A 17,945-nucleotide genomic window follows, 5' to 3' on the forward strand; every position below is an offset into this window, starting at 1 on the left:
TCTTAGAAAAAAAGTTCAAAGGGGCTCTATATAGAACCCTTGGATTCTTGACTCAATTTTACAGAACACTTTACACCATAAAGGTTCTATATAAGGAGAAATAATTTTTCTAGTGGTAATGTTTGCAAACAAAACTTAATTCATTCAAATTTAATAAAAAAATTTAAAAAATAAAATACTATTAATTAAAACTAATTCTATAAAATAATCTCAAGATAGGAACCCCTAAAAGGTTCTATAAAGGTTCTCATGCAACCCCTTAGCAACTACATAGCAACACCTAAACAACCACTCAGAACGTCTTTGCAGCCACATAGCGACACCTTAGCAACCACATACCAATGTGTAACACTCTGATCACCCTAGAAAATATTTGTTTACTTTTTCTTGAGAGGCAATGAACATTCTTTAATGTATTTAACCGAAATAGTTAATAGTCATCTGTTAGAAAAAAGCGTGCGTGTGTGTGTGTGTGTGTGTGTGCGTGCATCTAGTGATTGTATTCAGTGTCAGGGCAGGTGAGTGTGTTGTCTGCCCTTAGAGACGTACCCACTCCATCTGTTCTGCGCACCTCAGAGTTTCACCTGACAGCTAATTAATAACCAGCTTACGAGCAGCAGGAACGAAGTCTTCAACACATGCCACCTAATATCTGCGCATCACTCGGTCCGGTCAACCTCACACACACATCCAGAGACAGAACAACACCAAACTGCTGGAGGGTTTTGATCGATCGCTTTTATTAGAAACATATGGTTACCCGATTCTATTGATGGCCACTCCTCACTCAGCTCTAAAATCCCAGTAGAAGTTCTGATGAATCCAGAAGCAGCAAATTTGCAGATTTGTGTCCAAATCTGGGGGGAAAAAAAACAAACTTAAGAAAAATCCACCTCTGCTCTTTGTCGTCTATTTAGTATGAAGCCAAGACATAAAGTGCACAGTGAATAAAATTGTTGTAAAATAATTAACATTTTAATTAGTTCTCACCTGTTCCCTGTTTCTTTGATTGCCTGTCTCTGTGTTTATAAGCCCTCTGTTTCTTCATATCAGTGTTCCACATTGAAGTTATGGTAGATGTGTTTGTTCTCTCATTCTCCGTGTTAAAGTTTTTCTTAGTTTTTCAATTATTCTGCATCACACATCTCTCTTTGGATTAAGCTACACAGCCACCGTGACAGAAGGCAGAACCCTCACAATGAGTAAAAAGGATTAAAACAAAGAAAGAGTATTATGGATCACATGAGTGACAGATTTTCTCAATCTGGTGTGCTTCACCCACTATCCGATCGCTATCTTTGCATATTTTAACACAAGCCTCAAAGACCTGTCGAAGGCACGCCTGCCCATGGAAGGTCCTCAAGGGATCTTCACTGAATATGTGGAGTAGAATTGTCAAAAGTACCAACTTCGGTGCCAAGTCGGTACTGAAATTTTAAAAATGTGACGATACCAGCATTTCCCCCTAGCATATTGTCACATTTTTAAAATTTAAGTACTGACTTTTGACAACACTAATGTGGAGTGGGTACTGGTAAGATGTGAATCACTATTCACTGTCTGCTCAGTTGAGGAGGATATCCCCAGCCCTGACTCGGACCCACCACATACCCAGAGCCCAGCCAGCCTTTAGCCATGCCCGCTATGGATCTTGAACCAGTCCCCACCGCAGACTCAGAGCCTGAGCTCGCCACGAAGCAAGAGCCAGAGCATTTGCCAGAGGCCTGGAGCCTGAGCTCATCGCTGAGCCCCTGTGTGAGCCTGCAACAACATCTGTCATAGAGGGTATTTTAGTGGAATTCGATTGGAGCCCCACCCACACTCCCATCACTGAGGAAATACTAGTGGAGTTCAAGGGGATGGTTTACAACCCTGCCCACAGGGGCATTCAATGAGTTGGGTTGCTGCAGAATGATTATATGAGTCTATTATATTAAGTCTCTGCTGGTCCCGTACAGTCCCAAGTCATCTTCGCCTCTGCTGGTTCTGCCCAGTTCCAAGTCATCTTCATCTCTACTGGTTCAGCCCAGTCCCAAGTAGTCTTTGTTGCCATTGGCTCTACCCAGCTCCAAGTCTCCTTTGTCGAGGATGGTCCCACCCAGCCTCCCTCTCCCCCCTCCTCTCTCTCCACCAAAGCCATCCAATTTCTCTGCCCTGCCTCAACTGTCTCCCTTCAGCCCCTCGGGGTCCTCCAGTGGTTTGCTGCTCGGAACCGCTTTGGGCTTCCCAGTCGTCAGCTCTGCCTTGGTCTGTGGATCATTCAGCTCCACCTCCAAGCCCCGGACTCCACCTTGGCATTCCAATCCCTCCACTCCACCTTGGCTCAATGCTCCCTTGACTCCACCAAGGTCTGTCATCCCTCAGGTTCCGCCGGGATCCCTCATCCCTTTTTAAATATTACAAAGACAAATAATATGTAAAATCGTTCACAATAAGTTTAGAATCATGCACTAACAAAGTACTGTAAATAGAGTAAGTTTTAAATTAAACTCATCTACTTTGAATTGCTTTTTAGGGCCCAAGCCGAAGGCTTCTTTAGGAGGATTTTTTTTTTCGACTATTCGGGCATTTTTGGGGCCCTTACCATGCTCAAAAACTCTTGAAACTTTGCACATACATCGGAATCATTGGCCATCAGGGTCGGGCAGAAGCTGGTACCCAGGCGTGGCAGGGGGGCTCAACATCGCCCCCTTGAACGCTTTCTAAAAACTTGGTCCATATATCAAACATGCTTGCATGTATTTGTATGAAACTCGGTACACATATAGACCTCATCAGGCCAAACAACTTTCGTGCTCTAAGTTATACGTCAGCTCAACAGGAAGTTGGCTATTATGGGTTGTTTGGAAAACACATGCTCTGGAATTTGATATACTCCTCCTAGGCAATTAATCTGATCACCACCAAACTTGGTCAGCTTGAAGTCAAGACATTGAGGATGCTAAATTGCAAGTGGATTTTTGATCTTGAACGGTTTGGCCGTGGCAAGGCAACGAATTTATGGAGAGAAAAGGAAAACAGGAAATGTGTTATAACATCTGCATACATTGATTGATTTTTAAGAAACTTCACCTGTGTGTTTGTTATAGGAGGCTGATCACATGGATATGACAATTGTGAGTCAAAGTTATAGCGCCACCAATTGGCAGCAGGAAGTGTGTCACTTTCAAAATGCTTTGAGATCACCCTCTTATTTTTACCCGATTTGCATCAAACTTCATCAGTGTAATGTCAATACACAGCAGATATAGACCTTTGAAAAGAATCGCGATATCTCAAACACTGTTGCCATGACAATGCATCAAACTTTAGTATTCGTTTTGGATGCTTTTGAGACGCTTAGCATGCTTCAAATTGCATGAAACTCTATACAAACGTCAGAGATGTCAACCAGTAGACATGGGCAAAACTAGAAAAAGGCGGGGGGGAGGGCCTCTATAGCATCATCTTTTGACAAAAGTGGGGGGGTTAGTTTAAACTACAGTCACCAAACTTGGTACACATATTGTTCTCATTAAGCCAGACAACTTTCTACTTTACAGTCATTAGCTCCGACCAACAGGAGGTCAGATATTTTGGTTTGAATGTGGATTTCACACACACACACACACACACACACACACACACATAGACTCTCTCTCTGACATGGGCATTAGAGAAGGTCATGTGCTGTGTTTGCAAATATAATGTATGATGCATATGTCTTTAAATGAATTATTTATTGATATAATTCAAATTTATTAAAAACCCTATTTAAGTACATTTCACTTTTTTTTTTTTTAAAGTGGCTGTATACAATAAACTTGCACAAGTGAGCAGAAAAATCTAGACATGTACCTTACTATTACCTGAGACTGATATTAAAATCGTCTTTGCAGGTTCTGTGATTTAGCTCTATTAATTAATTTTATTATTTTATTTCTTCATTGTTTCTTCATCCACACATATTGAAATTAAATGAAAGCATGCTTTTGGTGCATACGACTGGTGCACAAACAATAGCTCAGGGAGGTCAAAAACACATGAAGAGAAGTCACCAGCAATCACAGACATTTGCGTTAGATTGGATTAGACTTCTAAGTGCACTGTTGAATTTGCGCAAATAACAGTATGTAATTTGCTCTGGAATTTTTATAGAGGTTGTCTGAGAAGAACACAGACATGGCAGGTTAGAATGATATTCTGCAATCATTTGAAATTGACCTATGACATTCTATGACATGAAATTCATCTAAATTTAAACAATCTCATGGATGTGGCTATTGTGGTTTGTGATCATATGGGCACCAGCTGCTTCAGTAAATGTGGTGTATTCAAATGACTTTGACATAGTCCTTTTATGTTTACCTGTTTTAAATACCTATTGCCCACCATGCACAGTTGCCCTGAAGCCACCGGGTTGGCGGTGCCACCGGGCTTAGGCCCGTCATCGTTGCTTGTTTTTTTCTTGTATTTATTTGCGTACATTACCAAAAATAATGCAAAGTGGTCAGATCACATTGTTTCCATATGGCAGTATTTGGATTAGGTTACTGATTAAATTTAGGCAGTAATTAGTTATTTGTCCTGAATTCACTTGAATCTGACAAAGACAAGATTTTTAGCAGAGATTCTGAAAATGTTGCACCAAATCAGTGCAATACTAAAATATAACCACCATCTGACTCTAAACAATATGTTAAATAATACAGTTTTTAAGTGTCTTTGTGTTATTTTTGGAGTTTCCTGTGTGTGTGTGTGTGTGTGTGTGTGTGTGTGTGTGTGTGTGTGTGTGTGTGTGGTTTTAGCCCCCATCTGTGCTCCAGGCTGCAGCAGACAGGTGGAGGGTTACAGATTTACCTGAAGGCTCCTTAGAGGAAACACGCTGCAAAGAATCACGGCAGAGGAAATTCATTGCATCAGTCTGTCCAAACTCTCAAATAAAGCTCAGAAACTTAGAGCTGAATGACAGATAACGAGGCGTGTAGGTGTTGCAGGAAACTTGGATAAACAGGAGAAATGCAGGGAGCTCAGATTCTTCACAAACATTCAACATGAGGGGACGGTCAAGGGCTGGGTTCTCACAGGGTGAAAATACGTGTCATTGCAAAAGATGGGGTCACAGGGCAAAGGGCGCAGAAATAAAACTTGCCACAGGGAGTGGTTACAAAGCAAAGGATGGGGAAAGGTAGATGTCTAAGGTAAAAAGTAGGGCAAAGGCAATGGTCAATGGTCAAAAAGAGGAGTCACATGGCAAACGATGAGGTCACAGAGCAAAGGCAGTGGTCAAATGTTACAAAAAGGGTCACAAAGCAAATGATGGGGTCACAAATGAAGGGTGGGGTGATGGCAAAATCAACAGGGATTCCAGGAGGTGAAGTGTGGGATCAAAGGCAGGGGTAACAAGGCAAAAAAGTGACCTTTCCCAGGATTCCCAGGGCAAAGACAGTGGTCAAAGTTCAATAGGAAATTCCAAACAATGGGATAACAGGAAGTGAAGGATGGGGTCACAGGGCAAAGGAAGTGGTCAAATGTCACCAAAGAAGGTTCACAAAGGATGGGGTCACAGATGAAGACTGGGGAGACAGGGCAAAATCAAAGATTGCATTTTGAAGTGTGTGATGACAAAGTAAAAGGTGGCTCTGAGGAGGTGAAGTGTGGGGTCAAAGGTCGGGGTCACAATGCAAAGGGATGGGTCAAAGGGCAAAGTCAGTGCTCAAAAGGAGAAAAATATGTGGTTAAGGGAGGGTTTACAAATCAAATGAACATGACACAGAGCAGTTGTGATGGAGTCATAGGGACAAAAGAACAATTTCCTAGGAATCTATGAGTTTCCATTTGTGCCAAAAATGAGTTGACTGCTTTGTGCTTTGTACTATACATTTGTCCTTGTCTACAGTTAAAAGGTTAGTTCACCCAAAAATGAAATTTCTGTCATTAAGTACTCACCATCATGTCGTTCTAAACCCGTAAGACCTTCATTCATTTTCGGAACACAAATTAAGTTATTTTTTTATTTTTATCCCCCATAGAAAACAACATAATTACCGTAAATTAAGGTCCAGAAAAATAGTAAATACATCATTAAAATTGACTACAGTGGTTCAACCTTAATGTTATGAAGCAATGAGAATACTTTTTGTGCGCAAAAACTAAACAAATGACTTTATTCAACAATTTCTTCTCTACCCTGTCAGTCTTCTACACTGTTGACGCAGTGCAGCGCTTTCATGTTTACGTCTGAACGCCAGCTCAGTATTGGCCGATGCTGTTTACGTGAGCACTACGACGCATATGAGTGATGTTGACGCAGAAGTCAGCCAATACTGAGTCAGTATTTTAATGATGTTCTTTAATACCTTTCTGGACCTTGAATGACGGTAATTATGTTGCCTTCTATGGGGGATAAAAAACCTCTTGGATTTCATCAAAAATGTCTTAATTTGTGTTCCAAAGATGACAGAAGGTCTTACGGGTTTAAAACAACACAAGGGTAAGTACTTAAGTATTTCAAATTTTGGATGAACTAACCCTTTAATGCCTACTTGTTCAGATAAATTAGTATATGTTGATGTGTATGTTCTCTGTTTATGTCATATGGTTCTGTCGTCCTTACTGTAGTCTAGTTTTGTCCTCTTTACTGTCGTCTTCCTCTGTCGTCCTTACTATAGTCTTCTTCTGTAGTCTTTACTGTCATCCTTACTGTTGTCTTTCTCTTTCATCCTTACTGTTGTTTTCCTCTTGTCCTTACTGTTGTCTTGTTCTGTCATCCTGTCCTGTTGTCTTTACTGTCGTCTTTCTCTGTCGTCCTTACTGTCATGTTTTTCTGTCGTCTTGTTCTGTTGTCTTTACTGTTGTCTTCTTCTGTCGTCTTCTTGTTCTCATATGATATGAACAGTGAAAGACCCCATGTATCTCTAAAGAGGTCTGTCTTCAGAAAAGTTTCAATGGCATATTACCTCAGTATAATGCCTAATAAAATAGTGTTTTAAGCACAATTTTGGATGTCTCTCTTATCTGACCAGTCCATTTAAGGTCTTTGAGTCTCTACTAATGAGTAGATTTAGGTGTGTTTGATTAAGGGTTTGAAAATGGGTAATGTCAGTTGTCTCCATAAACAGGGTTGGGTAACACTGCCCTAGAACAGGGGTAGGCAACACTGGCCCTTGAGGTCCACTGTCCTGCAGAGTTCAGGTCCAACCTTGATTAAACACACCAGAACTAGCTAATCAAGGTCTTCAGGATTACTAAAATCACAGGCAGTTGTGTTTGATTAGGGTTGGAGCTAAACTCTGCAGGAAAGTAGACCTCAAGGACCAAGAGTTGAAAATGCCTGCCCTAGAAAGAGGGCTGTAGAACCGGTTAGTTTTAACCCCTCAGTAACATACTGGGCTTTCAGGTGGTACCTGGTAAGTCTATGGATAGTCACCAGCTTGAAGCACTGCCCCACGCAGCTAATACGTGGTCTTATATCATAATACACTAAAACTGTTTGAAGGTTCAAGAGTTGAAAGGTGAAAACCAACCGTTCCCTGGGATGCGATAGAAGTTGGCCTCCTGCATCCTAAGTATGGCAAGAACCTGTATTTGACCCTGTGTGAGGTTGGAGGACAAAGATAGTCCACTTGACCTGTGAGTTACAGAGTTTAATATGATCACTTGGATTGATCATATTAAAGTGTGAGGTTTTGCTGGGGTGAAATTTTCATTACTGCTCTTCTATTTATTTGCTCTTTGCTATTTACATGCTTGCTGTGGAGTTTTGAAAAGGATCATTGTACTGTTTTGAGGTTTTCACAGATTTAATTGCATTTCATTATCCCTACAGTAGTTTACACTGGACTTTTGTGTTAGCTGTCGAGTTGAGTTTAGTTTCATGTTCTCTTTCTTCTTTTATACACATTGTGAATAGGGACTATTTTTGTTGACTGTGATGCAGGCAGATCTATTCACTGTTTCCCTAGTGTAACCACCCTACAGTTATCCTCGAGAACATAGAGTGGCAACTCTGCTACTGGAGTCATGAACTAAATACTTCATATTGAGGGAAAAAAAACAAGGAGCTTATTGGTATTAATTGTTTAAAATTTTTCTTGGCCTTGGTAATCCTTGTAAAAAAGAAGTACAATTTAGCATATTTTTACGTAGAATATTTATTGCCAAAATAATATGCTTTAAAAACACATACAGTACTTGAGTGTGAATTGAATGTAATGTTTTCAGACACTTAATTGCTATTTCGGATTCTTAATTACAATTAAATGCAGATTTGAAGTGCACTATAAGTGTTCTTTTTCACAAGGGAATATAATGTTTTCACTATAGTTCTCAGTAACACCAATCAGTATATCATGAATGAATTCAGACCACTAAATATCCACTAAAGATTGGGACACTAAAGTTAAATATTAATGTTAAATGTTTAATGTCAGAAATCCTAGATTAGTTACAGCAACAACACCAATGACTAGTTAGACATTTGGTTGCAGCTAGCTATTTGTACAGAAAGTCCTTTAGAGACTGTTGAAGACATGACACTATTTTCAGTAAGTGAATAAAGTGAACAGTTCATTCTCAGGGATACATTCTAGGATGTTTCTAGTGTTTCCTCTACCTAAGCATTGTTCCAGAGCATTGGAATAATTTGGGCAATGGGACAGTGCAAGATATGGCCAACAGCCTGGTTGGTGTATTTACTACTGAAGAAGGGAACGGGCAGAGACACTGAGACCTAGGCTGTTTTTATCTGCAGCTTTGGCAATACATAACGTTTGCAGACGAAGATTGAGTAAAGCATAAATTTAAGTCCTCCAGCTAAATCACCATTCTTCCCTAGAGTTTCTGTCAGTCAGGTGAATCTTTGAGTGAGGTACAAAATAGGGCCTGAAGCTCTTTTTCAACAAGTGGTCAGAGAAAAGAGCTGCTTAACCTTAAGAAAATATTGATGGTGAAACTCAGGAGGTCAAAGAAACTAATTAGTTTGGAATCAAATAACATTCTCCTGTAATGTGCCTCATCAAACATCACATTTAAAACAAACTTGAGACAGAGGGGTATTTCTTAGAAAGACTAGCCCCACAGGCAAATATCCAAATTAGATAGATTTCTAGGTTCTCTGATAGAGATTAGAAATTCAGTTTTGGACTCTAACTACGCTGTTTTTGGATGTCTCTTGTTCATATCTTCCACCGTTTTTGTCGAATATGCCTGACTACCTGCGTTAACGGCCTCTTGTTACCCCATTGAGGAAACATTATAGGCATCATGGCAAGCGGAGCGGTCTTGCAATTAGACTGAAAGCTACATTGGGGTATCGTGGCTGACGAGCTGTTTGGCGCATTCAGGATGTCTCTTATCGATGGATTTGTCCTATTGTTCCCAAGGTTTTCTACAGGTCTTTACAGTACTCCTTTTCCCAGAAACAACACAATAGAGTGAACACTCAACTTCTTCGCTTGCTAAATAGAATAGTGGAATAGAACCTGTTTGTGGATCTCCGCTTCTCAGGATGGCACTGCTTAATGTTCGGTCGTTGCTTAATAAGACCTTCATTTTGCATGATTATTTTGACAAAAGATTACTTGGACAAAAGATGGCGACCTAAGCCCATTTACTGGCCTTGTCCCTTTGAATTGTACTTTTTTTTTAGCACTCGGATGCCTGTTCATGGAGGGGGGCTAGCGGCAGTTTTTAAAGATAATTTCCATGGCCGAATCACCCCAACAGAGGTATATGATAGCTTTGAGTTACAAATGTCTTAAATGGAAATGGCTGCTGATCCTGCTCTGTTTGTGATAATCTATAGACTTCCACAGTCAAATAGTGTTTTTAAAAGAGATTGCAGACTTTCTGGGGGGTGTAGTAACAAAGTTTGAAAATATTTTATTACTGGGTGACTTTAATATTCATATGTGCTGACCCAGGAAGACACTTCCTAGGGATTTCTGTAACCTTATAGACTCATTAAATTTCATGCAGTGGGTGCAGGGACCCACATAATTCCACGGTCACACTCTGGATCTGGATGGTTTTCACACGTGGCTTTTCTATTTCGGACATTAAAATTTGTGACACTGGCTTTTCTGACCACAAATCTGTTTTATTTACTGCCACCTTTCCTGGTGGACCTGGTGTCACAGCCTCGCCAGCCCTGATGGACTCGTCACTTCACAGTAAATGCTGCTGAGGAATTTGCTTCAGCTTATGCAGCAGTTCATGTCCCTGATTCAAATTCACCATCTTCAAAACGCTGATAAGTACCTCTGTTCTTTTAACAATACCTGTCTGAACATTTTAAATTCTGTTGCTCCAATGAAGGCCAAGCGGCCGAGGAAAAAATCTGAACCATGGTTAAATGACTTCTTTCGCTCGCTAAGACAAACTTGTAGGAGATACTGTATGAACGCAAATGGCTTAAGGATAGGTTGCAGGTTTCCTTCAAACTTATGATGGACTCTCTCTCAGAATTTCAGAAAGCGGTCAAGTCACAACAAAATATATAAATATTTGTCAGAAATTATCAGTAATAATTACCATAGTCCTAAAAAACTGTTTATTTTACTACTGTTGATTGTGTTTTAATGTTTTTACTGATGTGTCTTAAACTATACTGTATGTAAATTATTAGTTTTTTTACATTCTTTGTTGAGAAAGTGGCTAGGTTGAGACCCCAAATATTGCATTTGGATTCTGACACCAACCCATGAGACACCATGGAGCTCTGCTACTTGGTCCTCCTTTGATCCTATCACTCTTCCTACTTGCAAAAATCATCAAACATTTAAGACCCACTGTTTGTCCTCATGATATCATGCCTGCTCACTTTTTAAAGCAAGTTGTTAATTCTGTTGGTGCAGATTTGCTATTTTTTTGTAAACTTGTCTGAGCACTGGAATGGTCCTCGATTTTAAAGATGCCAAATTCAGATACATCTATCCTAGCCAACTTTAGATCTCTTTTAATGTTCAAAATCTTAGAGAAAGTGGTGCTAGTTCAATTACAGTTCTTTCTTAGTACAAACCACATTTATGAAACTTTTCAATCTGTATTCAAGAAATTACACAGTACAGAATCTTACTAGATCTCACCTTGCAACTTACAGGACTTAATGGATCTGCTGCTATCATCTTGGTGCCAGATACCACAGTATACCTTCAGAGGTCTAGTGGAGTCCATGCCTCGACGGGTCAGGGCTGTTTTGGCAGCAAAAGGGGGACCAATGCAATATTAAGAAGGTGGTCATAATGTTATGCCTGATCAGTGTATATGCTGCCTCTGGGTTCGATCTTTCATAAATATGGGATTTCTTTTCACTTATATGCTGATGATGCTCAGTTGTATCTTCCTTTACAGCCTAATTATAAACATGCAATGGGAGCTCTGTTTGCATGTATTCAGGAACTTAAATTTTGGCTTACAAAAAAATTCCTGACATTAAATGAAGAATAAAACTGAAGTGATTTTGTTTGGACCTATAGTGATGCTTTTAATGCCAGTAATTATGACCTTGGTTATCTAACCCAATGTGTCACCTGGTGTGCAAAAAAGCTTTCGATTTAATTCTCCTCTAAAGTTTAACAAGCAGATAAATGTGGTAGTTAAGTTGTGTTTTTTCCATCATCGTCGCCTGGCTAAAGTCAGATTGTTTTTAACACTAAAAAAGTAATCCATGCATTTATCATTTCCTGCTTAGATTGCAATTCCCTCTGTTATGGGCAGTGTTGGGTAAGTTACTTCAAAAAAGTAATTAATTACTAATTACTAATTACATCATCAATGTTGTATTTAAAATACTTTTCTAATTACTCTGTCTGAAAAGTAGTTTAATTACTCAATAAGTAACTTATTAATTACTTCTTAAAATCCCTATAAACCTTGACCGGATAGACAATAGAAAGGAAACTCTTTTAATAATTTAGACAAACAGGGAATAGTTTAGCCTTTTATAGCTTTTTAAAACATTTTAACTTTATTAAAACATATACTATAATACTTTTATTTACTTTATAATACTTAAAAAAAAATTGTAACAAATAGGGATGTCACTATACCAAAAATCTAGTAGTCGGTACCACCAAAAGTGCACAATACTCTATACCACGGTAAAAATATATAAAAATACAAATAAAACAATGCTATATATTTTTTTCCAGGTAGGTCTAAATAGTAGTAAGTAAAAATACCACAGAAATTGAATAATCAAATATAAAATAACTCTGCATAATCATAACTGTATAAATTAAATATAGATTAATCCTTATTAAAGCTTTTCTTTTGTTGTTTGATTATCATTTATAATACAGACAGCCAATAGTAGACAGTAGCATGTTTTAAAGGCTGCTGTCACTAAGACCTAATAGACGGAGACAATATGTTGTTACACATACTGTTCACATTCACATAACCAATGCGAATATACGCCAAGACGGGCATTTTGACATAACTGTGTGTGTATTTGAACGTTTATGTGTAATAAACCGGGAAAATTTGACACTCGCGAGAGGAGGCTATGTGTGTGCGCTTTGGCTGAGAGCGCACTGACTGAAGACCGTCTCTCAGAGAGCGCGCGCAGTTTTTTCTCCCTAGGACATAGCTTACATTTTACCTTAATGTTCTTGCCTACCTGTGTCAAAAAAAGTGAAGTAATTGGAATATTTCCATTCTGCAAAACAGCCACTCGCTTCTGCCGACATCTTCAGACAGCGACTACACAGCCAACTGGTCAGGCGCAACTGCACTACAGCTAACGATTTTAAAGAGGCAGCGTTCACTTTTACCTTTAGATGACAAATTTAGATTTTAAATTCAATATTGATTTAAACAAAACTGTTGAACTAATTTACAGTATGTAACGCAAGTACATTATAAGTAACTGTAATTAAATTACCTAAAAATGAACAGTAATCCCTTACTTTACTTTTTCAGTGGATAAGTAATTTAATTACAGTAAACACCCAACACTGGTTATGGGATCAATCAGTCATCCATGGAGCGGTTGCAAATGGTCCAAAATGCAGTGGCCAGGCTTTTGACTTTCACGCTTAAATTTCAGCACATCACCCCCATCTTGATTCCTTTGCAGTAGTTGCTCGTAAAACTTTTTTATGGAATTTAAAATTTTTACTTTGGTTTTTAAATCATTACATATTCTTGCACCAGTCTATCTCACTGAGTAGGAGCATCCACACAATTCATCGCTTTCGGGAAACGCACCCCAGATCGGGACATTTAAGAATGTTGTCCGTCCCTAGGTCCAGACTGAAGCACCGTGGTGATCGATCATTTGCTATTGCGATTAATTCAAAATCCTTAACACATTATTGTAATTTAACACATTTAAATTAATAAATTACTGAAGCATGTGAAATTGCGTCATTAACGTAATATACGTCACGCAGTTAGATGATCTTAAAAGTCCATGCTGATTATATCAGAGATGGCAGAGAGAATTATTCATTCCAGTGTCTGTTTCGCTTTAAAATACAAACTCTCTGTCATATTCTGTCGTTGTATCTTAAGAGCGCGAGCCCTCCTGCATCGCGCTGTTCCTGTCTGAACGGAACGTCGAAATATCCCACCGCTGTATGGCCAGATGATATGAAAACTATGTTTCTCGGCTGGATAAAGCATTTCACTAGTAAAGTTTTGATTTATGAGGATTGCAATCAAAGTAAAGATGATTGCGGATTAAGCACGCGTGAGTCTGTTATACTGATGCACAAACAAATCATGTATGAGTGCTCTCGACGCACTGATCGCACAATTTATGCACAGACAATGTTTGGATTTGTCCTGTGTATGTTGCTGTGTATTTTAGTATATATGCAAGTCAAGGCGGTTGGTTTAGGGTTTTTTGGCATCTCCATGTGGCCCTGTTCAGTATGGCAACTTGACTTGGCTAAAATGTAAACAAGCTCTTTGCTGTTGCTGTTAATATACACTATGAATTCTGAAACGTTTTTTTTTTTTTTTTTTATGGGTGCTTTGGTGTACATAAATGTATGAATTATACGGACTCCTATTATTTGGTTATTTGGTGTCCTTTATGAGTCTACAAGTGTCCTTTTTTGGAAAGACTCCTAAATTTACCTTTGAAAAAAAGCTGAAAAATACAGTTTTGTGAGAATCATACTTTAATCTGATGGTTTACTTTGCTGGATATAGGCAATGATAGCAAAATGGACGTGTTAAATAAGAAAAATGGTGTATGCTTAGTTTCACGTGCGATTAATGTGCGATTAATCGCGATTAAAAAATTTAATCTATTGACAGCCCTATCTAAAATATAAGTCAAATAGTTCTATTGTATTGCTTTGTACATTTTTATATATAATTTATTTGTCTTCTCTTATTCAATATATATAACTTTTTTTTCTTTTCTTTTTTTGACTGACACCTCTTCTTTCCCCATGATGAAAGAAATCGTGAGTAAGGTGTAGAGGCGTTGTGTGTGCTGTAAAAACATTGATGGTTAGTTCTAGATTTATATGAGCATGCTGTAACGACTAAGACAAATCAGACACAATTATTTGTTATAGTTAACCAATAATGGTTTAAAGCTCACTCTGGGGCCTGTCCCCCATCCCCCGAGAAGTTCTCAGTTACAAGTTTATTGCACTAAAGAATGTTGGTTACCACATGGAAGAGCAGAGACAAAGAGACACACAGAAAACCTGCATCTTTCCTGCATCTTTCCCACAGAAAACAGACTTTCCTGCATTAATTTATAGACAGACTGTTCTATAAATTAACATGCATATCCCAAGGAAATGGTATCCATTATTACTGTTTGTTGTACTGAACTCAGTATTGTATTCACATGTTTTATGATACATTTAAGGTAACCTCAATTATGCCATGTTTAGTGTCTATAGGTTCGTATCAAGAAGATTTAAATGCTTGTGTATGCGATATGTCGATACCTCATGCAACACATCAGTATTACATGAATCTTTAATAGTTCTTCTTCAAAAACTCAGCCAGTTAATCTTGCTCGATCGTAAAAGCCCTGACAGGAGGCGTGTTGTCGCTCGGAAATACAACTTCTTCATTGGTCAGGTCAACCCTAAGAGGTGTGACTTTGACCAGAGGTTAAAAGTCAGTGCACAATGCTCCTCCCTCTCTCCTTCTTGCTTCTTGGATGACTGAAGAGACCCCCTTTTGCTCCAGGCCTCTTCAGGCCAAGGCCTGTGGGCCTGGAAGGCCTGTAGGCCTAGGCCTGCAACCCAGCCATGTGCTCATCTATGAGAGAGAGAAAGAACTCTTTCCCCACTAAGAGTCAAATTAACAGCTTAAGCTGTTTCATATTACTTCATCCAATGCAGAAGATACTGACTACAACTTCGGACCGAATCATCAAGGACTCCTCAGCCTGCAAATCCGATGCTCCTCGACCTAAAGGCATCTTGCAAGTATCGTACATTTGAACACTAAACAGCGATTTAGTATTAATTTGTAAACCACCTGTGTCAGCAAAGGTGTTTTATTACTGAGGAAACTGATGATTCTTTTCCAGATTGTCTTTGACTTTTTCCCATAGCTCCATTTCCGGGCCCACTTCCGGTTCAACTCTATCATCGCTTATTTTTACCTACGTATGTGTGTGACCTGCGTGTATGTTATGTGTTTGTTAGTTTAGTTATGTGTTTGTGAGATAGTTAATAAAGATTGTGCACAATACAGGTTTGGTTCTGACTCCATCTGCTAATAAATTGTCTCTTAAATGATTTAGATCTTGACTACATGCTCTGGGTAGTACTGTACAATAAGAATGTTGTTTTTCCATAACCTGGAAATGAACATTTCTTAGAATTAATAAACAATTAACACTGAGTGTTCACTGGATGAACAGGTTAATTGATTGTAATATTAATTTTAATGTAGCTACATCAAGTTAATCTGATTAACTGATTCACATATTCATAATTAATCATAATTAATAATCATAATGAGTTATGAATAATTATTAATATTTTCCCTTTGAGTTAATTCGCAACAATGCATTTACTCATATCACTTGCACAAAACAGATTAAGTATTCCTCAATAAAAACAGTGAAATGCAAACTTTATATTACATAAATCTGCAATAATTAAATGTTAGATTACACAAATATATTTTGTATTTAGTCTCACTTTATTAATCAATGTCTTGGCAGCTGACCTTTGATGATTCAGTTTAAATATAATAAGCAAAAATTTTATTTTATTTTTTTATTACTGAAGTGTGTGAACATTCTTCTCTGCGATCCAGAAAGGTTTCTTCGAGTTGCACCCTCTACTGTACAGACATGCATTTGCATTCCCTTCAGCCAGAGGCTTATTCATTTCACTTTTGGTGTGAAAGGGCCTTTACATTTGGAAAAAATAAAACTTTTTCTCAAGCCCAGCCCGGACAATAATGCAATTGGTTATTTTTTAGGGAGTAATGCAGCTTTGTGTAAACACAAAGCAATGGGTCAGGACGATCCAGAATTCAAAGCCAAGAGAATGAATGTAACGGCCTCACAAAGAGAGCAGGAGAAGGTTGAGAATATAAATGTTTAGTTGAGAAGCGCTCAGCATGTGAAGCCTCTACAATTAAGACTCTGTGGAAGCCGCTAGAATCCTGATGGCGCTTCAGAGCACAGGTGTTTATTCAGTATTCACAGAATGCTGCCACAGAAAGAGACAGACTTCTAAGCATTAAGTCATTAGAGATTTTAATTAGCAAGCGACTAATGGTTGCTAGACAATCTTTACAGAATGTCATTTAACAATATAGATATTTTCAGATGCAAAGTACTTCTGCGCCAGATCAGGTGTTTGTTGGCAACTGGAAGCAAAACTTTGTGTTTTCCCAATGATTTGTCTTCATGTTACGAAAAGAGATATGGACGAAACAATCCTCTACCTCTGTAGATGGTTATTAAAGTCAGTCTTGTATTCTTTACGTTCCTGGTTATCAATGTACTTACTGTACTTTGAATCTTAAAAGTATATATTTAAATATCTAAAAACATACTTGCAGATAATAATAATAATAATAATAATAATACATTTTATTTTATACAGCACCTTTTAAAGTTGCATCTCAAAGTAATTTACAAAGATGAAATAAAAAAGATAGAAATAATAGAAATAAAAATAATAAAAAAATAAATTGAAATAGGGACAATATAATATTAATGAAATAAAAGGCCACTTAAGTGTACTTAAAGGGATAGTTCACCCAAAAATGAAAATTACCCCATGATTTACTCACCCTCAAGCCATCCTACACTGTAAAAAATATTCCATAGTTTTTACAAAATAATTTTGGCAGCTGTGGTTGCCAGAATAATTTTGTAAAAAATACAGAAAAACTGTAAACACACTTACAGAACAAACTGTCAATTTTACAGTATAAAACTGTAATTTTCAAACAAGAAAATTTGAATGTAAACAAGTAAATTCAACAATGCACACTACTACTAAAATCTGTGTTGTACCTTTAACATATACTGACAACCACCATAATAATGCAGGTGGTAAAAGAGAAAGCCACATGAAGAATCAGAGTTCAGCACAAATAGCTTTTCCACGAGCTGAAGTATATACTGATGTAAAGAGGGTGCAAAGAGTCATTCACGCAAACGCAAAACACCATCATGGTAACCCACAACACTTACATAATGCAATAAACATTCATTAAACAACAGAAGATGTGACATAAAACCCTAATGTACATAACTGATAACAAAAACTATTAAGAAACATGACTTTTTAAACAAAATACTTTCAAATGTTGAGTGTCACACAGGGAATTGTAGGAATATCAGTTTACAGTTTTTGACTGTAAATTATACATTGATTTGTTCTTTTTTACTTCTAAAAATTGTAACATTTACAGCATTTTACTGTGAAAATTACATAAAATGTCTGGTAAGAGCTTTTACAGTTTTTCCCTGTATATAGTACGGGAGCTTACTGTTAACCCATTTACAATTT

Source organism: Ctenopharyngodon idella, chromosome 7, assembly GCF_019924925.1.
Source record: "Ctenopharyngodon idella isolate HZGC_01 chromosome 7, HZGC01, whole genome shotgun sequence".
Classification (NCBI taxonomy): Eukaryota; Metazoa; Chordata; class Actinopteri; order Cypriniformes; family Xenocyprididae; genus Ctenopharyngodon; species Ctenopharyngodon idella.